Below are 27,992 nucleotides of genomic sequence, written 5' to 3' on the forward strand. Positions count from 1 at the left end.
CACCTTTTTGAATGGGTCAGGAGTTAAATGTAATCATCAAAAATACCCAGGGGCTTCCCTGGTGAGAAGGAGCTCTCCTTGATAAGGGGGAGATTGACGCTACCTTCTCTAGTGTGTGTGGCTCTTGCCTCTTACCCATCTAGCTGGAATAGTTGACCTCAAACTTCATATCAATGTGTCCCTTGCTTATTAATACAAAGATGTCTTAAGCAGGAAATCCAAAGGAAGAAGAAAGAGTATCAGCAACACTCAGGAGGAATGGAAGGAGAAAGAACAAAGGAGAAAAGCGGAACAGACTCGGTCTTGGTTTGGACATAACTGAGCAGCCATTGACAAAGGTATATGCTCTGGGACCTGAGGTTTTTGGAAAGAGTCTTCTTAATAATCAATTAATTCATTCATTAATTTTTTTGTGTTGCTTGGGATTGAACCCAGGGCCTCATGCATGCTAGTCAAGCACCCCACCACTTAGCTAAAGCCCCACACCTTTTTAAAACATTTTGAGAGAGGGTCTTGCTCAGTTGTGGAGGCTAGCCTTGAACTTTGACATCTTCCTGCCTCAGCCTCCTGAATTATTGGGATTGCAGGTGTGTACTACTGTGCCTGGCTATAATTTATTAATAGTAAATAGAGAAAATACAAAGGATTGATTTCCTACCAAGTTTGTGCTCTGGCTTGGGGGCTCTCTGGATCAGGGTTAAAAACATAAGAAACATCCTTTGTATGAAGGGCTTACTATTTAGTTTGTTCAGGAAGATAAAACCAACAGTAGGAGCAATGCTCAGCTCTGCCGGATGCTGCCGGATGCAGACAATCACAGTGGCACTCAGGGTTCCTAGAGTGTGAGTTCACCAGGAGCCAAGGGAGCTGAATCGGAGGAGAGAGGTGGGGGGCCTTTACTTGGGAGGACAGATTATATTTTAGAGGGACCAAGAGAAAGGCAGGGGCCAACTCTGCATAGAGGACATGCCTGTGTTCCTGGTGGAGGCTAATTGTGGAGCAGTCTGATGCAGACTCTCAGAACTCTGAGTGTGTGGACACACTGTTTATAATACAAATTCTTGGTTGATTAGTAGTTACTTCAGACTGTAATTTGAATATGACCAATATATAAGCTCTTCTTGGACAGTAATTATATAAAAATCAGTTGTGGGTTTTAATTTTTCTATAATTTGCAACTTTCTGAATCTGTGAAATACCTTCAATGAATAATTAGTTGGTATTTGCAAAAGCTTAGCTCTCTCTAGAGAAAGATGCTATATTAATATAAAGAAAAAGGCCCTGGATGTCAAACTTAGCACCTCTGAGCCTGGAAGGACCAATTAGTCCACAAAATAAATCCCTAGAACAAAAGTTGATTTGATGATCTATTACACAGAGGAGTCAAGCAAGGCAACAAAAATCACAAGTGACTTGGCTGGGAAGAGAGAGGGAAGACCGAACCACCAGAGAGAGAGGAGTTTTGATTTTTATCTTGCTTTTAGTTTAACCAATGTCTGCAAAGGGGAATATGGCATTTTAAGCCACTTTTGGGCCAGGACGAGAGGTTCAACCTGTCATTCCTGTGCATAATTTGGTGGATGTTGTAACACAGCAGCAGTGGATACCAGTCCTAAGTTCTGGTAGGTAAAACCTCAAGGCAGATAAAATGTCTTTTGAAATAAATGAAAGCCATTTGATGGTAGCCTGGGAGATTACAAAAATCAGGCATATATTAAAAAAGAAGAATGGCTTTTCTCATAGGGGAACTGGGAGCTCCAAGAAATAATATGTGTTACAGTAACTAACCAAATCTCATTCCTCACTCTGGATCCCTCTTCCCTGAGTAAATACTATATATTAGCTCTTGGTTAGGGGCCTGTAGAAGGCCCAGCTATGTTTCTGGGCCTAGGCTGGGACTGCAATTCTCTGGAAGCCGATTTCTTACTGTCGGGCTTGATTTTCTAACTGGCTCATCTCCACAATTCCACCCAGCCCTCCTGGGCTCCGTTTCCCTAGAAGCCTGCTTCCTGCAGCCAAACGCCAAATCTTCCTCCTGTTATTACACTTCTATTGGAAAGTGCAACACTTTTTTTTTTTTTTTTTTTTAGGGTAAGGACTTGAAAACATCATTATAGAAAAAATGTTCCTTTCTGTTTCTAACTTAATCTCCTTTTCTCACTGGGTGCCATGCCCCGAAGAGATGTACCGAGAGGTGGCTGTGTTAATTCCAGTGGTAATTCCTCTAATTAGTCAGCTTGAGCGGCTGTAAGAAATACCATAAACTGGGTGGTGTGTAAACAAGAGTTTTGTTTTCTTCTGTTCTGTTCGAGAAGCCAGGATGTCCTGGGCCTGGTAAGGACCCTCTCCGGGTCGACCAGCCACGCCTCCTGTGTCCTCCTGTGCTGGGGAGAGCCTGGGTCCGTTCTGCAGCCTGCCGTGTGGGCTGTCCCCCCCGGGCTCCAGGGCCGTGCTCCACCCCTCACCTCCAGGTGCCAGTCACTGGGGATTAGAGTTCAGTCTGGGAATTTGTGGGGGTCATGAGTGTCAGGCCCCTGGTGAAGCAACAATGGACCAGAGAACTGGGGACTCATGGCAAAGCCGTGAAAATGGGAAGCCACCGGGAGAGAGCCTGATGGTGCTATTCACTGTGCAGTTGGCCCTAGAATCTGCAGGGGTGAGTTCTGCGCCTTCAACCCACTGAGCATGGAAAATGTTTGGAAAAAAAAATTCCAGAAAGTTCCAAAAAGAGGAACTCGATTTTGCTACGTGCCGAGCACCGTGCTAGGTCCTCATACGCAAGGCGATGTGTGGGTGCCTCCTGCTGCAGAGCCTCCTTTCTCTGGTTCTGAGAGGTCTGGCCTCATGCTCTGCTGGTGTGCTATGTGGTGGGGCCTAGGATGGCTGAAAACGTGTGGACTGTTTCCTCACTGTTATTCCTTAAAAAGTACAGCAAGGCAACTATTTATATAGCATGGACATTGTAGCAGGCATTGTAAGTCATTGAGGGTGCTTTAAATTATACAGGAGGAGATGCACGGGGTCTCTGCAAATCCTGTGACATTTCATGTAAGGCACTTGAGCATTTCTGGGTTTTCTTGAGCGTTTCTGGTATCTGCAGGGTGAGGAGGATCCTGGGACCAATTTCCCATGGACACCAAGGGATGACCGTGATCAGAGAGGTTGATGACTACGATGGACCCTCTCAAAGGGGATGGCATATGGAAACAAAGCCCACCAATGTGCTTCAGAGGTGGCCCTCCTCCACTTTTGCATTCACAGAAGGTGGAGGCATTTACAGGGCACACCAGGTTGGCTTGGGCCAGAGATGAAGAGCCCACGGCCCACCTGCTACCTTGGCTGCTGAGGAAGTTAGGGAGCTTAGCAGCCCTGCAACCCAGAACGGAAGCACAGTGAAGCCTGGAGAATTGACTTTGGCTTTGGCAGGTGATGGGAGCTTTGGCCCAAGGGCGATGGCAACTGGAAAGGGGATGGTTTTTGCACCTGGGTTCAGCCTGTCAGTACCAGTGAGGGGCATGGCTGCTGTGGGGCGGGGTACAGCCTGAACAGGACTATGGCCACCTGACCACCTGCAGCAGGAGGCCCAGGTCGCTTGGACAGCTGTGGGCAGTCTCCAGGAGGACTGTGGGAAGGTAGGGCCTCCTAGCTGGGTGCCCTGGCCTGGGGTAGAGGTGGTCTCAGAGAGCTGACGGTCGGCTGAGCTGCACAGGGGCGGGCACGGAGGGGACAGGTGCTTGGGCAAGGCTTGCAGGGAGTCTCCTGTGTGGTCAGTGCCCTGTCCACGGCCACACACGGTGATTTCTTTTAAGCTCCCCAGCAGGCAGAGTGGGCAGGTCCAGGGAACGTGCCAGACCCTCCACGGAGGCTGCTGGCCAGCTCAGCCTCTGACCTCGGGCTGCAGCTGGCCAGGTTCTTTCCTCTTCTCCAAGAAACTTTGCCTCAGCCACGGGCACATGATGATTCCCAGCCTCTCACCTTAATTTCTTACGAAAACTGTTTTTTTTTTAAATGAATAAAACGGTCTCCTGTAATTTAGATGATGTGAAAAATATCAAAAAGGACAAAGAAGTGAATGAAAACATCCACAGTCTTCTGCCATCGCTCCCTGTTCTGGGAGACGTATCTGTGCTTTGCTGTGGGGCAGCCGAATCAGGGCTGGGTGGGAGTCCTGGGTGGGAGGCCTGGGTGGTGCCTGCTTGGCTGCCCATTAGAAGTCTATCGTAGGCAAGTTACTCACCCTTTCCGCATCTCATTTCATGACTTATTTCAAATATTCACTAACAAAAATTTTAACATGCAGGCATTAATGCCTTTCTTGGGGTTCTGATAAGAATTAAATAGTGATGCATGTAAAATGCAAAGCAGTAAGTGATTCGTGAAGTGTAGTTTTTTTAAAAACAGGGATGATCATGAGCTATGTGACCATTTATTTTTTTGAATTTTTATTTAGAAATCTTTTTTTTAAATTATTGATGGACCTTTATTTTATTTTTATGTGGTGCTGAGAATTGAATCCAGTGCCTCATACATGCTAGGCAAGCCTGCTACCACTGAACTACAGCCCCAGCCCAGCTATGTGGCCTTTTAAAAAGTGTTTTAAATTTAGTGGTGTAATTCGAGTGTGTTATACATGAACTGTTCTAAAGAACAGCAATTAGAATCTGCACAGTGTTTCTAGCTGTAGATCCTTACCGTAAGGACCCTGCGTGGCTGCTACCATAGGGTCCAGCCGAGAAAGTGTTAAGAGTTGAATACTCTTCAGCGATCATTTCTAGGTCTGTTGTGGTGTGTTTTATATTGGAAAATTCTGTTTTGCCCTTTAGTAAGTCTACAGTCCATGCCTCTGATTTTTCATTATTTGAGTCCCTGGAGTTAAAAGTTTACATAGGAAATTAAGAGCCATCAAATATTCACTAGCAAACTTTTAAAATTAGACCCTATTCAAACATAATTCTGTTTCACACAAACGTTTATCCTAACCATGGTTCAGTCAGCTTGCAGATGATTTTTGAGTTTTGGCCTTCACGGTATAAACAAAAGCAAACAGAAATGGCAAATTTTGCAAACAATGAAGGATTTCATGAAGTTGATAAACGTGTTCTAGTAAAATGACTCCAATTGCTCTGAAATCTATTGACAAACAAGGATCTGGCACATAACACTGAATAATAGAAACTCAAGCAACCGAGTAATAGAAGATTAAATAGGATCAAGACACTAAAATGGAAAAATCTGGAATACCAAAGGATTAGAAGGGGTGATATTTAGGCCTGCTAAATATTTTGTAAAAATCACACTTTCCTGACTGCATTGGGGTGTTGTAAAGGGCGAGGTTCTCGAATCAACATGCAATTCTGCTGGGAAAAAAATTATGCCCCGACTTCCCGTCAACCCCTTAAATCCTTTTTATTTTAATCTAAGAATATGGTCGGATTTTTTTTTCCTTTTTGTACCGGGATTGTACCCATGGGTGCTCTACCACTGCGTCACATCCCCAGTCCTTTTTATTTTTATTTTTAGAAAGGGTCTCCCTGAGTTGCCGATGCTGACCTTGAACTTGGGATTCTCCTGCCTCGGTCTCCTGGTAGCTGGGATTACAGGCATGTGCCACTCTGCCTGGCTATCATTTAGCAACCTACATGTTATTGAATGTGCAACACAACCATCTCTTCATGCATACATACATATATATATATATATATATATATATTTTTTTTTTTTTTTTTTTTTTCTTCTGCCAGTGCTGGGGACAGTCAGTGACAGAGTGCATGCCTAGCACCCTCTGAGCTAATCTCCTTGCCTCTCTTCATTAATTTGCATTTCACTTTGCAAATGAGGTCACAGTCCAGATCTTCACTTTTTACGTGGAGATTCTGGCCCCTGCTTTACCTGTGTAAAAGCGCCCTTTTTGGGGTCAAATCTCCCGGGATGATGCAGACATCAGCCCAGGCGGCTTGTTCGGCGAGCTTCTCGGTCTCTTGGTGACCATGACTTCAGTGGACTAGACCTGAGGGTCCGCCTGAGTGAGTGTGCTTCACATCTTCATGCTTCTGCCAGTCAGGATGGTCAGGCCCGGAGAGCGTCAGACGGCGGTCAGGGTAGTGAATATCAGTCCTGCACTCCTGTGGTGTCTGTCCACCTGCTCTGGGATCATCACGCAGGAACCCCCAGTGCCCCCAGTGCCGGGCCTCCCTGAGCAGGGACCTTGCCACCCCACTCACTCTCTCTGCCTTTGTGTTGGCCCGGCCACAGCAGGAACAGCACAGGTTACCTGTCTCCTTGGGCTTTTGCACTGACCCTACCTCCCTTGATTTCTGCGGGTGGATTCCCCTCAGTGGCGGAACCAATTGCCCGGCCGTGGGCCCAGAGGACCTGTGGCCTCCTGTCCAGCCTTTCTGACCACGTCCAGTGTGCTGTTCGGAGTGCCCATCCCTTTTGTTGCATCTCTGTGTTTTCCAAATCAGTAGTTTGCTCTTGTGTGTTGACCTTTTTAATATTCTGTGTTTTGATTGGTTGGTCTTACCATTCTCTCTCATTTTCAGCCTGGCTAACCCTCCAGGGAAGAGGTGAAACAGCTATCCAATAAAAATACAAAATACTAGAAAGGTCAAAATACACGATTACAATAAATTACCATAACTCAAACAGGAAAGCAGGCATTAGAATTCTGATACGTTCCGGATGGAGATTGGCATCGGGTTGGAAATGGCAGCACCGTAATGCATCTGGATGTCAGAGTTCACCCAGAAGAGAGCCCGCATGCTGAAACCCGAGGCTGGACATTACCTTGGGGGTCTCCTGTGCTGGTGCAGCATGCACAGCTGGATAGCAGGAGCTCTGCCTTGAACCGATTGCTTTCGTTGTTTTTCCTTCTCTCCCCAGAAGTGGGGTCAAGCTGGAAAAAACGAAACAGGACAAAACAAATACAGTCTTTGCAAGATGAACATCTGAACACAGGCTGGGCAGGGGCCAGTTACCATGTATGGTTGGTGGTGACCCAGGGCATCTATTTTATTTGTTTTGTTGCCTGGGTTCTGTGGGCTGTCAATTTGTACAAGCTAGGAGCATAGTTTTCAAAGTCCTTTTTTAAAAATATATATTTTTTGGTTGTAGATCAACACAGTACCTTTGTTTTACTTAGGAATTTTTGTGTGGTGCTGAGAATCGAACCTAGGGCCTCACGCGTGCTAGGCAAATGCTCCACCACTGAGTCACGACCCCAACCCTCAAAGTCTTTTCATAAAAAATTGTTTTAGTGGTCGATGGGCCTTTATTTATTTATTTATTTTTTATCTATATGTGGTGCTGAGAATCAAACCCAGTGCCTCACACATGCTGGGCAAGCACTCTGCCACTGAGCCCCAGCCCCAGCCCCTCAGAGTCCTGTAATTCCCTGTCAGAAACCATATTTATTCTAGGGATGCTTCACAATCTGGGCCAAGAACACTGAATCAGGACTGAGGACCCTGGTTCTCATATGATCCTTCTGTGGACAGACCGCAGCTCATGCGAGTCATGAAACACTCTTCACTTCGTATGTCCTGTCGAAACTTCAGTCATCGTGAATATTACTCCAGATATGGGGGATGAACGTGCCTGACATAGTGTCAGCCACTTTGTGCATCTCAAGCTATACATACTGTCCCTTCCCTACGTCCTGAGCTCTGTGATCTTGGACAAGTTCCTCAGCCTCTCTGAGCCCTGGCTGCTCTCTTTTTCTGGAGTGAGAAGAAACCTAGTGGTAAACTACACAATTCAGTGACTTGCCAGGAATCCCCCTCCTCCCTCCATCCCATGTGGGAAGCTGAAACTAAATGAATCAAGTCTCCAGCCTGGAAGGCCATTTCATACTGGTTGGATCAATAAGAACTCCATTTTCCTGGAGACGCCGCCAGCAGACAGCACTGGGGGCTGCGGGCAGCTGTGGCCCGCTCACCTCTCCTGCCTGTCACCCAGTAATGATGGCAGACCCCTGCAGGGGGCAGGGTGTGCCATCAGACACCCGGCAGCACTTCAGGGGACAGGGCCTCCTGCTCATGGGCAGCCACAACCTAATCGGCTCCTGCTTGAACAAATTACCTCTCGAGTGGCAGCGTGAAGAGCGCCGTGTTAATCTACTAAATCATAAACCTTCCCGCAGTGTGACGCCGCCATCCAGACAGATACTCATCTGCAGCCGCACTGTCAGTTTTGGTTTTGACACCAACACTTTGAATTGCCAACAGAAAATCGTATTTGACATTTAATTCCAATCATGCAGAGCCTTTTATTGAAAGCGCTGTCAGTTTACCTTTATTTGGGAGAAGGGGAGACAATGTGCTCATGTCTTCCGGTATTTTTTTTTTTTCCTTGAAGGAGGTGGGGGTGGAGAGGAAAAGGAAGAAAAATCAAACCTCAGATAATGCACCAGTTGAAGAAATAGTTTAATCCTCATGTCAGCCAGACGCTAAATCCACTCCCGCATGCCTTTGGTTTTGTGTTCTCAAATTTGCTGCATTTCAGTGACTTGTCCTTATTTTACACAGATTGAGCACGGATTCAGGACAAGTGGGAGTGGGTGGATGGGACAGGGGAGATGGTGCTCAAGGGGTACAGAATTCCAGCTTGGAGGACTAAGTTTGGTGATGTACTGTACAGGATTTTTCCAAGGGTGGGACCCTGGTATAGTAGGAGACTGCCATCAGGTATCGGATGGGACTGGAAATGGAGAGAAGCGACAGTTGTACAGTGTTTAAATCTCACCTGCCATGGAAATGCCACCTTTCTCCAACCGAGTCCTGTGGGAAATAAAGGGCTGGAGAGATGTGATACGTTCAGAGAACAGGAGAACCAGCCTTTCAAATCAGGGTTCTCAAACTTGAGAGAGCTTTATAAGTAGCTGGGGTGCTTGTTAAAAAAATAGGTCTACATTGTGTGCCACCTGCAGACTTTTTAGCTTGGTGACTCTGGGGTGGGGCCCAAAAAACCACAAGTTTTCCCAGGAGGTGCTAATATTGCTGACCTGGAATCATCCCACTTTGAGAATCATTGCTTTAAAATCAAAACAATTGACCTCCCTTATCCTAGGTTTTACTTTGTACAGTTTCAAACCATGGTCTGAATATATCACATGTAAAATTACCAAAGGAATCTGTTCATAAATTCAAAGTTGTGCAGTTGACTGAGTAATGTGATCAAGTCTCATGCCATCTACCTCCATCCCACCCAGGATGTGAATCATCCCTTCGTCCAGTGCATACATGCTGTATATGCTACCCTCCCATTAGTCACTTAGAAGCCCTCTCAGTTATCAGATTGTGGTATTGCAGTGCTTGTATAAAAATAACTCTTATTTTATTTAATAATCGCAAGAGTACAAATGCTGGTAATTTTATCATAGCATTGTTTTATAATTGTTTGATTTTTGTTACTCATCATTGTTAATCTCTTTCTGTTCCTTAATTTATAAATTGAATTTCATCATAGGTATGTATATATAGGGAAAAAGCCCCAGTGTATATAGGGACTTGCATTATGCATGATTTTAGGTGTCTACTGAGGATCCTGTAAATAGTCTTCCATGGATAAGTGGGGACTGCTACATAGCCAGTGACCTTCAGATAGGGCAGAATCTTCCCTGGGACAAAAGAACAGGAGAAGGATTTACTTCCCAACAACACAAAAATCTTGTCAGAACTTTCAGACGTGACAGGCAGGTCAAAAACAGGACCCCAAACCAACCAATGTGGGACTAATTGTGTGGCATGACTAATCTTCACATTTTACCTCCCCCATCTTCTGACTGTTTTGGTGACATGGGAGAGGGGACCAAAGACCTGATTGAAGGCAGCTTAACAGAAGCTGGAATGAAAGGTGGAACTTTGGTTAGAATGACGTGTTGTCATTATTCAGGGGAGCTGCTCAGGTGGAGTAGAGAGCACATAGATTGGGATTCAGGAAATTCCGAGTTAAACTTGAAACTTGGCTTTTACAACTTCGCCCTGACTTGAGATCTGTAAACCTCAATTCTCCATCTGTAAAATGGAATTATTAAGGCCTGTCACCTGGAACTGCCCTGCGAGGTGAGATGCACCCGTACAAAGCTTGACAGGAAGCAGGTTCTCAATCAGTGCTTCCTTTCTTTCCCCAGCTGTCCGTCCTCCAGGGTGTGTGTGTGTGTTGGTGTGTGTGTGTTCTACCAGCTGGAAGAGCTAAGTTAACATGGACTCCACGTGGTCACAGAGCGGTTGCATTGCTTGGACTGTCCTCCTGACTTGGAGGTGATTTCCTCACCGTCCTCGGCACAGGTCAGAGGTCTGTCTTCACGAGAAGGTCCTGGGAGGGACTTGTCTGTCTGAGCATTTGGGCTGGAGAGGAATAAAGAGAATGAGAAGAGGTCAGAGGAGAGAGGTGGGGTCTCCCCTCCTTTTGGACTCGAGGACCCTGTCATCACGGCATCTTCTGCTGCCAAGGGGAGGAAGGCGGGGCCTGCAGTGGGGACCCCACTCGGAGATGCCGCATGGAGGACCCTCCCCTGTGCGATTGGAGACACAGCAGCTATCTATTCCCATGACAACAGAGACGGAGCAGGGCAAGCTTCAACTGGGCCCTGAGGCCAGCCTGTCTGGCTTCTTGCGGCAGCTCTCTCGGGCCTCTGGTCCGCCCAGCTGTGCATGCCACCCTCCTACGGCTGGTGAGGGGGGTTGGTCCAGCAGCTCTGGCTGAAGGTCTTCTCTGAGGTCAGGTGTTATGGACACACGGATCAGATGTGGTGCCTGCATGGTCCTCATCCCAGTGGACCAGCATGTCTGGTCAGGGGTAGAATATATAAACCCCAAATTCTGTTTTATAGGAAATGTGTTATAACAGGACCACATAAAGATGAGGAATGACAGGCAGGTAATGACTGTTTGAACAGGAGGTAATCAGGGCTCTGCCCTGAGAAAGACGGTGGGCGGTGCTGGAGACCCCCAGGGGGGTAGATGAACTCATTGGTGGCCTGACACAGAAGACCAGGCTCAAGCCTCAAACTGGGTTTTATGATAGGAGACTTGACCTTGAAAGGGGAGTCTAGCCTCAGCATGGGGAGCTGCTGTTTATCATCAGGGGACAGTTCACCACACAGGGTCTGAGGGCCGGAGGTTGGGTACAGGTGCCAACAGGGAGGAGGCTCAGTGGTAAGAACTAGGTCACACAATCAGAGCGGCACAGACCGAAGGCTGACTGCTCAGGTTATGGAAGGAGAGCTCATTAATTCTCTGCAGCCAACCACGAGAGTAGCCAGAGCTCCGGAGGGCTGCGTCTCCCCCTGGGACCAGGGCCTTCCAGGGGGCTCCACAGGCAGGGATGATGCAGAACTTTGTTATCACTGGCTTCACCCTGTGAGAAGGTGACGGCAGTCCCAGACAAGGCCCCGGTGCCACTCTGTTCCAGAAGGAGTCTGTCTGATCCTGAAGGGAGAAACTGGAGCAGAAAGATCGCATTGGGGCCCTGGTCTTGTGCTGTTGGAGGACAGTAGCCCATTTTCTGAAGGTTCCCAGCACATAAAGAGAAAACCTTTCTTAAATGTTTGCTTTCTCTCTCTTTTTTTTTTTTTTTCCATTTTCCCTGTGGATATGTCCATTTTCTGTTCTTACAACAAAATACCCAAGGCAGGGAGCTTTATATAATGAAAAGAGGTTTTGTTTTGGAGGTTGAGAGTCCTAGATCTGAGGCCCACTGTTTTTAGCCTCTGGTGAAGGCCCCATGGTCTGGGTCACCACGTGGTGGGTGGCATCGTGGCAGGAGTGTGAGAAAGGGGAGATCCCCCGGTGAAGGCCCCAAGCCAGGCTTGCTCTTAGTGTAACTTATGCTCACAAGAACTATCTCTGTGAGACCAGCAGTAATTCCTCCCGTAGGAAGTGACTTAATTCCCCAGGACTTAATTACCTCCCCCTGGGTCCACCCTTGTTGTCCCCACCCCATGCTGGAGATGGAACCCAGGGCCTGTACCTGCCTGGCAAGTGGTTGACCCCTGTGCTCCACCCCAACCAGGCCCCAGCCCCTGTCAAAGTTGCCACATTGGGGACCAAGCTTCCAGCCCCTGAGCCTGTGGGGCAGCCGCTCAGGCCACACCGCCTGCCATCTCCGGGGGGTGGGACGGGTGTGGAAAGCACCTGCACGGTCACCTGCCTGTCGGCAGGAGCTTCCTGCTGGAGGACGCCTCCTGCTCCTTGGCTGTGCAGAGACGCGAGGCAGCAGCGGGCACGGCTTGTTGAGAAGCGGAAGACGTGTGAATTGTCCATTTCACACTGCACTCTGATGGCGACGCCCTCCCTGGCGATAATGAAACAGGAGGAGGACAGGAATATTGTGTCTTCGGTTCCTGCGACTTTCTGGGGCAGCTGGCTGCCAAGTAATGGTGTGAAAACTAGTCACCAAGTGAGAGCCACCCGACCAGGGGTGCTGGCTGCGTCGGGGCCGTGGGGTGTTTGTGCCTCCTCTCTCGCCACGCCAGGCCCTAATGAGAGCGGGCCTGATCCCTCAGTCTTAACGGGGCAGGAAGCCCAGCACAAGGCCTCCCCAGGGTAGGTGTCTGATTGGTGACAGTGACGGCCGCACACCCAGACAGAATCCTGGGGAACAGTGGTGGGAAGATACACGGCTGTTGCATCTCTGACCCAGAATCTGAACAGAAAGGATTCATCTGATTATTTATATTAGTATTGGAGGTTCCTTCCTTCCTTCCTTCCTTCCTTCCTTCCTTTTTTTTTTTTTTTTTAATACAGAGCATGACCTTTGCTGCTGTCAAGGTCACTGTGTCAACCTGGGTCAGTGAACTTAATTACACCTCTGAGTCTCAGTTCCCTGCTTCCTGGAGTTATTACAAGGATCATATAAAATTGAGCTTCCTTGCAGAAACGCACTGCATAGCTGCAGTGGGTATTATGGTGGCACAGCATGGTGGTTGAGGATGTGGACTCTGGGGCCAGACTTCTGGGTTTGAAGTCTGACTCTAATGCTTAGCTGCTGTGTGACCTCGACCTTTTTCTTTCTCAGTGACCTCGTCTGTGAAATGGGGCTGTTTTGGTTTGGGTCGGAGGTGTCCCTCAAAAGCTCCTGTGTGGGACAGTGCAAGAAGGTTCACAGGTGAAATGATCAGGTTAGGAGGGTGTGACCTAATCAGTGGTCGCTCCATTGATATGGATTAGCTGGGTGTTAGCTGTAGGCAGGTGGGGTGTGGCTGGAGGAGGTGGGTCCCTGGGGTTGTTCCTTTGGGGTTTATATTTTATCCCTGGTGAGCAGAGCTCTCTCTGCCACTTTCTGAGCAACTTCCCTCCACTGTGCCCTTCTGCCATGATGTTCTGCCTCACCTTGGGTCCAGAGCTGTGGAGCCAGCTGGCCACACACCGAAACTCTGAACCCGTGAGACAACGTAATCTTTTCCTCCTTTAAATTGTTCTTGTCAGGTATTTTGGTCACAGTGATAAAAATGCTGAGTACAACAGTGGCTAACAAAGGAACCCTTGTCATGAGATTTTATGCTGATGGAGTAAATAAATTTTTGTAAAGCTCTTGGAATAGTTCTTGGCATATAGTGACTGCCATCTAAGTGTTTGTGAAATAAATGAATGTAATTAGGTATACCACTGCAAAATGTCATATGGAGAAAACCTCCTGACAGTGGGACAGAGCAAAAATCCAACATTGCTCAAATTGCCACATTTGGGTTATTTCTGTGTTGGCCAGCTTTGCCCAGCCACAAACAGCCTTGAATCTCACTCGCTTGCAGAAACCGTTATTTCTTGCTCATGTTTTAGGTGGGCTACTGCTGTGGGTCTGCAGGTCTCTGTTCCATGCATTTTATTTCCCTGGGCCCCCTGCTGAATGAGTCACCTCAGTGTGGAGTTTGCCCATCCTTTTGACAAACAGGAAGAGCAAACCACCTTTAGCATGTCTGTTCTGAGGTAAGGGGCCGACCCAGGGAAGTCTCATGGCCGTGGGCCTGAATGCACATCTTCCTTCCTGGGAAGCAATGGCATACACTCTAGAATATGACAACTAAACTAACTATTGCAAGAACCATGGTAGTAAGGGGGTACGGCACCATTTTACATGAGGAATGTTGAAGGTGTTTAGCCCAGAACCTGCAAGTCCCAGGGAAGGACATATTTGAAAGCTATTTGGTCAAAGATCGATGAAATACACCCTGTGCAAAACACAGTGCTGCACTCAGCATGAATTCTTATGAAACTTGGCTGCGCAACTGGTCCGGGTCTCCTTACGGCAGAATGGGCGACCCAATTACCAGAAGTGTTTGAATGCTGGCTGTCAGCAGATGGGAAGTCAGAGGAGATGATCAAATGGGGCTTTGTACATTGTGTGTCCCTGAGCTCAGAAATCACTGTCCTTCCTGAAATAAGTGAACTCTGGATGAGTTTGGAAAATAGTTAACTTCAAGTCCCTTGGAGTCAATGCATGTGGCTGTTTGGACATCAAGTTTGCACTGGCCATGGAAGTGATATGTCTGGGTCACTTGTGCTGCTCATTAAATATCTCCATCTCCTTCTGGGAGTGTATGACGATCGCACTTCCTTGCATCCTGCAAACTTGGGCATTGCCATGGAATGTGCTTTGACCAAGGAACTGTGAGCACAGCTGGTGTGTGTTTCAGTCTCAGAGGGAACTTGGCAGACCAGTGCACGATTCCTCATGCTCACTGGCCACTGATGCAGGGATGGGCGGGAGGAAGCTCTGTCAGCCTGGGCACTCACAGCATAGGCAGATGCCCTCTCCACCCATGTTGCTCATGTATTTTGAGTGAGAAGTAATCCTGGTTGTTCATGAGTGAGGTTTTAGGTTTGCATGTTATTGCAGCACAATGTAGTCTAGCCTGCTTATGTTTCTACCTCTCAGAGCCAGCCCTGTCCAGTAGAAATATGTGACTCACATATGTAACATAAAATGTTTCAACAGTTATGTTAAAAATGTTAGAAGAAATAGGCGAAATTAATTTTACCTATTAATTTTATTACTTTAACCTAATATACCCAATATAATAACCAATATAATTTCAACATGCAGTCCATATTAAAGATTACTAATGACCTATTTTACACTCTTTTCCCCACCCAACATTGTTTTAGTTAGCTTTTTTTTTTTTTTTTTTTTTTTTTCCCACAGTAACCAGAATACCTGACAAGAACAACTTACAGGAGGAAAAGTTTATTTTGGCTTGTAGTTTTGGAGGTTTAGTCCATGATGGGCTGACTCCATTGCTCTGGGTCCAAGGTGAGGCAGAACATCATGGCGGAAGGGTGTGGTAGAGGAAAACCACTTACCTCATGGCAGCTGGGAACAGAAAAGGGAAGAGGTACAGGGGAGAGATGAGCCCTTCCAGGGCAGTTCCCAGGGATGCCCTCCTCCAGCCCTGCCTCACCTGCCCACGGTCACCACCAGTCACCACCACGCAGTCCATTCACACTAGGATGGATTGACTAGGCCCCAGCTCTCACAGTCCATCATGTCACCTCTGAACTTTCCTGCAGGAGCTTCTGGGGGACACCTGACTCCTAAACAGTAACAAATGTCTTTGTACGTCAATGTGTGCTTTTTACTTACAGCACATCTCTGTTTGAACTAGCCATGTTTCAAGGGCTCAGCAGCCGCACAGACAACTCCTGTCTCGGATCTTTGTGAGTAAGACCTGACTTTCTAAGGCATGGTTAAAAGGAGATAATGAGCTGTGTGCTGTGTTTTGTCTCATTGTGTGAAGGGGGATGATTAAGTATTTATAAGCAAAATAAAAGGTTTGTTAGGTTGGTTTTCAGGCAAATTGAAGGATAATGGAACCAGATTTCCCTTTTTATTTGAGGCTGAAAAAGGCAGAAACAGACTTGGGGCTTTTTTTTTTTTTTTGTGCATAGGTTTTTCAAAATTTTATTATGAAAAACCTAATAGCATCTATCTCTCTCTACATTAGAATATAATAAAATTAGTATCCGTGAGTTCATCAAGTAAGGGATAGGGTTTGTAGATTTTTTTGTTTGTTTTTGCTTTTGCAAACGAGTGACACCGTCCCACTCAACTGCACGCCTCTGTGTGCGTGCGTGGTCTGCTGCAGAAGTCGCCCTTCCCTTGCTGGCCCTGTTGGCTCACTTCCCACTCACCCTCAGGGCTGGGGATGCAGCTCAGTGGTGGGGGTACAAGGCCCTGGGTTCCATCCCCAGCTCTGCAAAAAATAAGGAACCCACTCCTCCACCACGCATGTTCCCTCTGTTCCTATTTTCTTGTGACTGCTTTCAGAGGCTCTTCACACACACGAAGGAGAGATTTCCCAGTTCCTTTTAAAAGTGTACTTTATAATTTTAGAGCAGTATTGGGTTTGCAGCAAAATTGAGAGGAAAGCAGTGAGATTTCCCTGAACGCCGTCCCGCACCCCTGTGCGACCCTTCCACCATCCACGGCCCCAGTCGTGCACGTGTGTCTGGGTCCACACTAGGTGTTGTACATTTCGTGGGTTGGTATAAATGTGTACCCACTGTTCGATGCCGTACAAAGCAGTTTCAGGGTTCTAAACATCACCTGTTTCCCTGACCGTCCCTCTTCCCCTACCTCTGGCCATCAGGGACCTTTCTACTGTCCCTCTGGTTTTGTCCTTTCCCGATGTCATAGTTGGCACCACACTGCGTAGCTCTTCCAGACTGACTTCTTTCATTTAGGAATAGGCATTTCCATCTCCTCCATGTCTTTTCATGGCACATGAGGATTTATACTCTCTATTGTTTATATTCTCATTTCTGTCTCTTCCAGAGAACAGTGTGTGCCCTACTGTTGAGGACCTTCGGCTGGTGCACATAGGGAACTTGTCTGTGTACACCTCGACCCAGGGGTGGCTCTGCCTGGTGACAAGGACCAAGGATTTCCTCACGTTCAGTCAGCTTGCTCTGCCATGGACTGAGACAATTGAATTAAAGTCTTCTGGGAGATTTTTTTTCCCTATGTGTCTAGATAATTTCTGCTTTAAGAATATTGCTACTATGTAATCAGGTATATAAATATTCATTACTGTTATATCTTAATTGTGAATTCTCTCGTTAGCATGATAAAGTGCCCTTCTTTGTATCATTTACTGCTTCTTTGGCCTCAGTTCCACCTTGCCTAATATTAATATCATAAACCTGCTTTCGTTTTGTTTAGACTTGCCTGCTGCACCTTTGTCTAGTCTTCCATTTTTTAAAATGACTTTGTTTTACACAATGAATTTTATAGACAGCAAAGCATTTGGATTTTATTTGTATTATGATCTAAAATTCTTTTACAGAGGTCCATTTACATATAACGTGTATGCTTGCATTTGGTTTTCCATGTTATTTTATATGTACTCTTTTTTGTACTTGCTTCTTTTTAAGTTTTCCCTCTGTGATCTTTGCTGTATGTGCGTATAGCTCTGATATCAAGAGGGCTGGTATTTTTTGTTCCGTTTGTTACCTTGATAAAAATTAATCATAGCTTCTATGATCGCTTCATCTCCATTTCTTTACCCAGTGTCTAATGGTTTCCTAGTCAAGCAGTTATGAACTTAATGTGCTTCCCGGTCTTCCTTCCTTCCCTGTCCTTCGTTTTCCAAGTTGTCAATAATGTGATCTTTCTGGCAGCTTCTATTTGAACTGTTAATAGGCCTTATTACTTCTGCTGCACGTCCCTGTCTTGCTTTGTCAGCCTTAAGTAATGCCCTCTGACTCTCGTCCGTCACTGACGAGGCAAAAGGTGAAACCCCAATGCTCTCTCTTCCTCCTGTCTTCTCTTTCCATTTTGCTGTTGTTGGTTGTTAGCTGGAAATTAGGTGTCCCCAAAAGTTGGTGCAGGAATATTCAGAGGTGAAATGATTAGATAGGAGGACTGTAACCTAATCAGTCCATCCTGGTTTGAATGGACCGACGAGGTAGGCAGGTGGGGTGAGGCTGGAGGAGGCGGGTCCTGGGCGCTGCCCTGGAAGGGTATATCTTCCCTGTGCCCCTTGCCCTTCGTCTCTGATCCCCGGCTGCCATGAGTTGACAGTTTTCCGCCACCGGCCCCTTCCCCTACAATAAGCAGCCTCGCTCTGAGCCAAGAGCAAGGGAGCTGGCCATCCAAGGACTGAGACCTCTGAAATCACGAGCCTCAAATAATCTTTTCCTTCTCTAAGTTGTTCTTGGTGGGTATTTTGGTCACAGTGATGCAAAAGTTGAGTGAAATATTATAACAGGGAAAAAAAGTCTGTACAGTGCTCAGTAATATCTGCTGCTTCAGGTGTCCACTGGGGCCTTGGAACATGGTCCCCTCAAAGGGGAGGTGGATACTGCAACTGAAGAATAATTTGACTATGCAGAAAAGTCTTGGTTTCAGCCTTGAATGCTTGGGGATTTTTAGGCATTTCTTCAGGATCGTCGGGTGTTGAATGCCGCTGTGGAGAAAGCTGAGGGCGGTCTGATTCGTTTCTTACTTGAGAGAACTCTCAAAGTTCAACTCAAAGTCTTTATTAATACCAGAAGCTTTCCTAGGGGATGTCTCAGTGTTGACTCCTCTGGGTTGACGTCCCTGGTGATGGTATTCCTTTTTAATGTCACGTCCTAGAACACCTAGGACAGTGTTATTCGTAGTGATCATGGAGCTCTTAATATCTACTAATTCTGAATAACTTTCTCAGGAATCCGTATTTTATTTATAGAGCAGTCAGCAAATTTATATAATTTGTACCTGCAGGTTCTTGAAACAGCAGAATGAATATGGTCAAGTGGCCATATTACCGAAAGTATTATGCAGAGTCAATGCAATCCTCAGCAAAACACCAATGACATTCTTCACAGAACTAGAAAAAACTATCCTGAAATGAATTTGGAAGAATAAAAGACCCAGAATAGCTAAAGCAATACTGAGCAAGAAGAGCGATTCTGGAGGTGACACAATACCCAATCTCAAATTATGCTAAAGAGCTATAGTAACAAAAACAGTCTAGTATTGGCATCAAAATGACAGGAAGACCAACGGAATAGAATAGAAGACACAGGGACAAAGCTGCGTGGATATAGTCATTTGATACTAGACAAAGGTGCCAAAAGCATATTTGGAGAATATTTTAAACAAATGGTGCTGGGAAAATTGGATATCCATATGTAGAAGATGAAACTAAATCTGTATCTTTCACCCTACACAGACTTCAAATCAAAGTGCTTCAGAGACTTAAGAATTAGACCAGAAACTTTGCAAATGCTAGAAGAAAACAGAAGCTCAACACTCCAACATATTGACACAGGCACCAGCTTCCTTAACAGGATCCCTTAAGTATAAGAAATAAAACCAAGAATCAATAAGTGGGATGGCATCAAATTAAAAAGCTTCTGCACAGCAAGAAAACTCTGAAGGGCATACAGAGAGAGCCTGTCTCTCTGTCTTCTTGGAGAAGATCTTTGCCACTACTCCTTTGACAGGAGATTAATACCCAGAATACGTAAAGAACTCAGAAAACTGAACACAAAAAACCCCCCAAATAACCAGATCAATAACTAGGCAAAAGAACTAAACATAAATTTCTCAAAAGAAGAAGTACAAATAACCAAAAAGTTATGAAAAAATGCTCAACATCCCTAGCAAACAGGGACCCTCCTGCCTCAGCCTCCTGAGTCGCTGGGATTTCAGTCAAGGGCATCCTGTTGCCCGGAAGCAATCAATTGTCCCCGGAAGCAATCAATTGTCCCTGGAAGCAATCGATACTACTGTCTTCATGGATGTACTTCTGGAGATACTCGCATAGTCAAACAGAATCCCACACAGGTGTCTTTCTTTTCTTCAACACACAGTAGTCTGACTACATGCACATCATTCTGTTCCTTTTATTCTTAACACTATATTTCAGTAATGATGTCATATCAGTACATAAAAAGCTTCCTAGAGTTTAGGAATTGTTCCCTTCTCTGGAAGTATTACAATTTCTTTAAATTAACACATAAGCTGTCTTCAATCACTTTTTTGGTAAACAGTGTTGTGATGAATAATCCAGAATATGTGTCATTTCAAGCATGCATGGCTGTTATAATCAGTGACAGCCGATTACAACTGTCAACAGGGCCTCAAGAGGTGGTTTCCCAGCGAGGCACGTTCTTGGCGTTGATGTTCAGCTTGACAGCTACATTGTCAGCTTAACAAGGCTGGGATGGGCAGGAGACAGGCAGGAAGGAGGCTCCGTCATAGCTGCAGTGTGCTAGATACTCCTAGGAGCAGCATCCGTTAGCCTTCTTCCTCAAATAGCAGTTAATCCACTTCAGGAACCCTTGCTGTCTAATTCACACCCACGACGCATCTCATTTGAAGCTCCTTGCTGGTGGTCTATTGCTATTTCACACTACGTGGGACCTAAACTTTTTTAAGACATTTCTGTAAACTTGACCTCATTTGACTCTTGTGGTTACCCTGTGCAACAGGGGAGGGCAGTTAACAGCCCCGTGTTGTGGGTGAGGGTGATTAGTAGATGCTCTGTTCCCCAAGGGCTTCATCCCGTGTGGGTTGGAGCTGGCTCGCTGAGTTCCAGCCTCGGGCCTCTTCCCTCTTTCTTCTGACCATGATGTACATTACAGCTTTAGCCTTCTCAGCTTCTTCCTTCTGACAACCATTTATAGCAAGACAACTCATTTACTTACTAGGGGCAATATTTTACCACCAACTTCTCTTGGAGACTTTACCAGGATGTCACATTGCTTAAAACCAGACCTTCTATGTTTGATTTCTTCATTGGGATTTCATGGCTCTGGTGGGCTATTTCCAACTAAAAATATTGCAGCTATTCTCATTGGCATTGAACTTTAGGGCCTCTGTCTCCAATTTATCTCAGTGTTGGAGCAGACCCAGCGCTGTTTTCCGAGGAGAATCTTGGCCCTGCATGGGGCTACTCACTCAGCTCACCTCAAGCTTATATCCTGGCTAGACTCCTTAATTTATAGATGAGGATGTCAAACATGCTGTGTGCTCTGCTGGCTGTTAAAGCATAAAGATCAGCCCTTAATCAGCAGTGTAGAGTGTCTGTCCTCTAGGTCCTTGTTGGAGGGCAAAACCTGAATTCTTTGCTGCTTAATTCTTAACCAACACTCAGTAAAACCTGAGTTTTCTCCCGTGATGGTCTCCAAATCCATTTTTGCCTTGTGTCTATGATACCCTTCTCTCCTCAGTCCAAGCGCGAGGGAAGGAAGGCCTATGCTCCTGCTGGTGTTGCCTGGCAGAGGACGCTCCCTCTTTCTCAGCCCTTTTGTTCTGTTCAGGTCTTCACTTAACCTGGTGAGGCCCACCCTGCCCAGAGGGCCTCCGTCCACTGATTCACACGTTAGTCTCTTGCAGGACCACCCTTCACAGAAAGACCACCACGATGGTTCAGTCAAATTCACTCAGAAGTTGACCACCACAGTAGGCAACACAAAGGCACCCCGTCTTTCACCTCAAGGGAAGTGGGGCGCCACTGGGAGGCTTGAACGGGGGTGGGATGAGTCGAGTCAAGGTCTGTGGGCAGCCCTGACTGCCGTGTCAGAAACAGACGAGGTAGTGGGTGAGGGAGGGCAAAACCAGGGCAGGCGACAAACGAGGAGGCCACGGAAGTCATCTAAGTGAGAAGGGAGGGTGTCCTGGACCAGATTGCTACTGGTGGAGATGACGTGACAGGTCCTGGCTTGACATCGTGCCCCTGGGACCGCAGGGCGCTTTGTCCCGAGACCCGTGAGGGCACCTCTCAGCCTAACTGCAGTGGTTTACTTACATTGATTGCCCTTGTATCAAATTTTATAATAACAGCCACATAGTAATAATGGCTGTTATCTACGGGGCTATACTCTGCATCAGGGACTGAGTGGAGCGCTTTGGTATGATATTTCATTGATCCTCCCATCGATTCTATGAACCCCTTTTATATAGGATGTTCATAAATTTGAAAATACAGATTTTTAATAGACAGAAGAGGTCAATATATATTGGATTATGTATTGTATATGTTCCTTGGTTTCCAGACTTATGGACCCCTCTGGGTAAGAGTTAGTCACAAGGAGGTCTGGACACCTGGGGCCTCACACTAGTGAATGCCGGGCACTGCTTCCTACCTGGCAGCTGTTGAGTGAGCAGCATTCAGCAGTCACTGGAGTCCTGGGTGCCTGGCGCGTGCCAGACGCCTGCTCATGACTCCTGTGCCCATGGAATGGCATTTGGGGCCAGTGAGTAACACACTTTGGCTTGAGTTGAAGAGTAGACGGAAACCTTGGAGCAGTGGGTGGGGACAGGACAGCCGAGGCTCTGAGTGTCCAGGTGGGGAGCTTTGTTTAGATTGGAGCCGAGGTCTCTCCCCAGTTTACATAAAGGCAACGAGACGTCTGGGGAGGGAAACAGCACATGGCGGTGCTCCCGCTGCTTCTCCCATGGAGCCAGCTGCGATTACAGAAGAGCACTGGCCGGCAGTCCTGCTCGTTCTCCTTGATGCTTGGCCGACAGGACACCACCTCAGGGGGACATCAAACTGAGGACATGTTGACTCCATTGCCGATGTTCAGAGGAGACTCGCTGGCAAACAGCTGGACTCTGTGGATGAGCCTGTGGCTGGGCCTGGTGTGGCCCAGATTTTACCCAAGTGCCCTTAAAAATTCAGTAGCTGCTTCCATCACTGCCCCCTGCCCTTGCCATTTGCCCCAGCCCTCCTGCTTTTTCCATGACAGTGTGCTCCACAGACTGAGCAGTTACCACCTACCTATCAGGTGCAGAAGGGACGAGAAGCAGCTATTACTTCTGGTGTAACTTCACCTGTTGGCACAGTGGCCCAGTAAAATAATGGGCTGCATATGGAGCTTCTAGTGTGTCAGATTCCCTTGGAACTTGGTAGTGGCTTTGTAATAAAGCTGTGACATGGAAGTAGCCTTTATGTAACACATTTAATTAAGTAAGGTGCAACCAGGTGATAGTTTGGAGGAAGAGTCAGGGTATGGGTTGCAGAAGATACCAAGACTATAAAGACCTGAGTTCTAGCCCTGGTTCTGCCGGGAACTGGGTGATGTTGACCCCTCAGCCGACGGGGCTGTGGTTCCTTATGGATTAAATAAAGGAGGCAGAGCAGACAGTAACTCCGTCCACACCACTACTGCTGCACTGTGTCACGTTTACCCTGCCAGGTTCTGCCAAGTCCTCCGTGGCAGGTAGGGCTCATGAAGCAGAAACAGGAGTATCTACAGGCTCTGTTCAGCTTGCTCCCATGCCTCTCCCCCATTTTAGAAGAATCCTTTTCCCCCAGGGAACTCGTACACGGAACCCCGATTTAAAACACTTGTTTGGTTTGAAGCAGAGACAGGACGCACAGCCTCCTCCCTGTCCAGTCACGAAGCTCCCTCCCCCACAAGCGTCTCCACCATGAATTGCAGCCAGAAGACCACTCACTGGCAGGGACTGGATTCGTTTCCTCTGCTGCTGTGAAAAACAACCATAAACATGATGGCCTAAGACAAATTTATTTCAGAATCCAGAAGTCAGCAATCAGTCTCACCGGCTAAAGTCAAGGTGTTAGCAGGGCAGGGCTGTTCCTTCTGGAAGCTCCAGGGAGAATTCATTTCTGACTTTTTCCACCTTCTGGAGTCTGCTCACGCTGCTGGCTGGTGACCCCTTCTTCACGGCTCCTCGGCCTCTTCCTTCTTCACATCTCCTCTTCTGCAGGTCAGTCCTCCTCTGGTGACGTCTGTGCAATGACATTGGACCTGCCCAGATAAGCCAGTGTAGGCTCCTCTCTCTCAGGACCCTGAACTCATTGCGTCTTCAAAGCCTCTTTGGCCACCTAAAGTGATCTCCACAGGTTCCTGGGATTCGGGTGGGAGATCTTCTGGGGCCACTTTCTACCTGCTGCAGGGAGTTCGTACGTAGTCTCCTCTGCTCTGCAGGCTCTTCGCGGCTCAGCGGGTGATTCCGGTCCCCCTGCTCGTGCATCGGGGTGTGTCTGGCAGGGCTTTTCTCTGAAACTCAGCTCGGGAGGACCTGAACCTGCTCCATGCTCGGGACCCAGTGCTCCTCTGTCAAGCCGATGCTCAGGGCGTCTCTGATCATTGCGGCGGTGTCAATCACAATTATTTCCCCCATCGTGATTAGCTCCACTCAAGCTGGGTCTAAATGATATCAAAACAGCCAGTCAATTTCATCAATTTACTCGGTCTGTCAATTTAGTAGAAAATAAAAAATCAATTAAATTAATGGCTTGAGTGAATTGGCAGGTTGTCTTGCTGATGGGTTGAGTCTAAAAGGCTGTGGAGACGCCGTAGCGACAGAGTCCCACTGTCTGAAGATGGCAGTCCCCCTGGAGGGCCACCCTGCACTCATGATGATAAAACAAATCCGGTCTCTGAATTTTCAGGGACTATGGCTATTTCAAGCAGCTTCACTTTGATGACCTGATTTTGCTGTGCCAATGATCTGAGGCAGGATGGCTGAGGAAACAGGCAGGAAGCTCAATGAGAAGTTTGAAGGTCCGAGCCAACAGCAGCACCCATGTCCTCAAAAGTGCCTGGACCTGACGTAAGCACTGGCATAGATTCGCTCATTCAGTTCTCCCGGCAGCTGTACGAGGCGGAAGCTGTTCCCCAGATTCTGTGAGGATTAAGTCAGGGCAGAGCCGGGATCCAGGTTTAGGTCTCTGGACCACCAGCTTTTCCTCTAGATCAGAAACTCTCAACCTTGATTGCGCGTTGGGTTCACTAGAAAGCAAGAAAATATGGAAAGTTGGTCACAGGCGGCCATTCGTGGCAGATGTGCTCTGGCGTGTCTCTGAGACAAGGGGTGCCACTGCAGGAGGAGTGGGGGCCACCTTGGCCTGGCACCAGGGACGTCTCCGGGAGGAAAGCGCGTGTGCTTTGCCACTTTTGTTTAAGAAAGGAGGAGATGGTGCTGACATACTGTGTGTATGCACGGTGCACATGTCACACACATGCACGTGACCAATGGAGAGGCGTGCATGTGGGTCACGTCCCTACGCAGTCAGCCCTCCATACCTGAGGGTGCCGCGTCTACAGGTTCAACCAACCAAGGGTTGAAAATATGAAAAAAATCACAGGTGTATGGAACATGTACAGACTGTTTCTGTTTTCGTTATTTCTAATCAATACATTATAGTAACTACTTACCTGTCGTTTACATCATCTCAGGTGCTATGAGTGATCTGGGGGTGCTCGGAAGCACGCTGGAGGATGTACTGTGGGAACACCATGCCATTTGACACAGAGACTTGAACATGTGTGGGCATTGGTGTCCCCGGGAGGCCCCAGAATGGATCCCCTCAGGATAGTGAGGAGCAACTGTGCACACACACACACACACACACACACACACACGTTTACTTCCTTATATTAAAATATGGAAATAGCCAAGCTATGGAATCAAGCCAGGTGTCCGCTGATGGGTGGGTGGATGGAGATGTGGCACCCACACACAATTGTGTATTATCCCACCATGAAATAAAGTCTGCTGTGTGCAGAAACATGGATGAAACCAGAGCACATCATGTCCAGGGAAGTCAGTCAGGCCTGCAAAGACAAAAACACTGTGTGTTTTCCTTTATATGTGGAAGCCAAGGTTGAACTCATAGAGGCAGAGAGTCGAGAACCTGGGAAATGAGGAGAGGGGCGAGGGAGAGGGGCTGGTTAGTGGGTACAGGGGAGCAATTTCACGGGAGGAATAACTTCTAACGTTTCACAGCACAGGGATAAGTGTATGGTTGACAGCAGTTAACTGTATATTTCAAAATAGCAAATAGGATTTTGGATGTTCTCCACACAAAGACCTGATACATGTCTGAGGTGAGGAATAGGCCAGTTACCCTGATCTGGTCACTGTATTTCTACATGTTTTGAAATGCCACCCTGCACCCCACAAATGTGTATGATAACTTGTGTTCCAACTTTAAAAATTAATAAAAAGATATTTGGAGACAAACTATAAAATGAAGGAAAAGTTTCTGTAGGAAGATAGAGGGAACAGAATGGGGGGGATCAAATTAGAAGCAGCACTTCTTGGACTATACCATGTTTTAGACTTGACTTTTGGACTTTTGAACCATAGAAATATTTTGCATAGTTATAATCAAATTAAGCAAAAAGCAGTTCCAAAATATTAAGTAAAATGAAGCAAAGGAACCCCAAAATCTAAATATGCATCTAGTTGGTAACACAATGCTGAATAACTGTTCCAAATAACATGGAAACGGTCATTTCAATGCACAGCCTCGGTGGCATCCTAAGGACAAAACACTGGGAAAAAATTCAGGTTTTCAATAATGTTATTGCTGGTAATGGTTGCTATTGTCATTCGAAGACTATTGTGTAGTATGGGGTAAAAAAGGAGTCATCATGAACAAGAGGGTTAGGGGTGAGTTTGCACTTGTATGTGAGGAGCCAGAACCCTAGGACTGGAAAAAAATTTAAAAAGACCTGGGAGGAAGAGGTTACCAAAGAAGCAATTTAAAAAATCTCTAGTGTAGAATTTGAATTGGAAGTATGATACCAACTCATAGTTTCTTCTTAAAAAGTAAAACACGTTCTATACTTCTCAAAAGAAGAAACACAAGTGACCAACAATACATGAACAATTGTTCAACATCATTAGCAATTAGGGAAATGCAAATCAAAACTACACTGAGATTTCATCTCACACCAGTTAGAAGGGCAGTCATCAAGAATACAAATAATAAATGCTGGAGAGGGTGTGGAGAAAAAGGAACACTTACACTGTTGGTGGGATTGTAAATTAGTACAACCACTGCAATGGTTAATTTGAATTGTCAACTTGATTGGATTAAGAGAAGCAGAAGATTAAGGGTGTGTCAGTGAGGGCGTGTCTAGGGATGATTGACATGTGGGATAGCCAACTGAAGTGGAGCCCCTCCCTAAGTGTGGGCAGCATCATCCAATAGGTTGGAGGCTTGGGTGGAATAAAAGTCAGAAGAACAAGAAAGCTGCAGATGTAAGCTTGATTCTTCTTGAATAATATGAAACTATTTCTTACCAAATAATTCAGATTTGAAGTTCACAAGGCCTGCAGTTCTAGGTACCAATTTACAGTGAATACAGGGAACGATGAACATGGGCAATCACACCATGGGGATTCAGTCAGCAGAATCTAGGTGTTGAGAAACTCTACAGGAATTTGTCCTCATTTCTTCTTAAACACACACACACACACACACACACACACACACAGGCACACACATTATTTATATTAAGACAGAGAGCAGAAACCTATAGATTGAACATTGTAACACGCAAACCTTATCTGAATTCCAACTAAAACAAATGATTAAAAATATCAAATAGCAGGGAAATAAGACTCTGATTGATTATTCAAGGAATTACATGTTAAATGAGGGATTATTATTAATTTTTAAAAGATGGGGCTCCGCTTTGTTCCTCAGGCTGGTCTTAAATTCATGCTCTCGATCTGTCCTCCTGCCTTGGACTCCTGAGTAGCTGGGACTAACTCTAAGGCTGAGGTTGAACCACATTGGCCCTGAATTGTTAATTACAGAAACTGAACGGGAACATCACGCTGTTGTAGGCTGCACATTCCTAAAATTTTTGTATATAAAAATTTTAAATCCTTATTGAGTGGACTATGACTCAGTTTTGTTTTTGTTTCAGTTTTAAAGCTCCCTAGGTGGTTTTAATTGTGCAACCCAAATTCCAGATCCTCCTTTAATTTTCCCTAACAGCCTTTCCCCGGGGAGGTTGGGAATTCCAAACTGCTGGAGAGACACTGTCCTGGGAACAAACTTTTCCCTTGGGATGGATCTCATCTTGAAACATTTTCAGTTATTTCAGTTTCAGAGTTGCAAGATCTCTTTTTCTATTAGTTCTTATAATTTCCCCAGCTGGTTTGAAACTTCAGGAAGTTAATAGCCATTTTGCATTTGACTTATTTTGCCCCCGAGGCCTAGGAGACTGCCTGCCAATAATGAACTGACCCACTTTTGGAGACAGGGTGTGGTTCTGAAGACTTTAGTGTCT

General features: G+C 46.4%; 1 long non-coding RNA gene across 1 annotated transcript; it reads left to right on the top strand.

Annotated features, from left to right (window-relative positions):
* Positions 1-213: 213 nt before the first annotated feature.
* Positions 214-16,873, top strand: LOC124970766 (uncharacterized). The gene is made up of 3 exons (XR_007106183.1): positions 214-338; positions 15,582-15,653; positions 16,771-16,873. It is a non-coding gene; the product is annotated as an uncharacterized LOC124970766 (long non-coding RNA).
* Positions 16,874-27,992: the final 11,119 nt, after the last annotated feature.

Source organism: Sciurus carolinensis, chromosome 18 (genome assembly GCF_902686445.1).
Source record: "Sciurus carolinensis chromosome 18, mSciCar1.2, whole genome shotgun sequence".
NCBI lineage: Eukaryota > Metazoa > Chordata > Mammalia > Rodentia > Sciuridae > Sciurus > Sciurus carolinensis.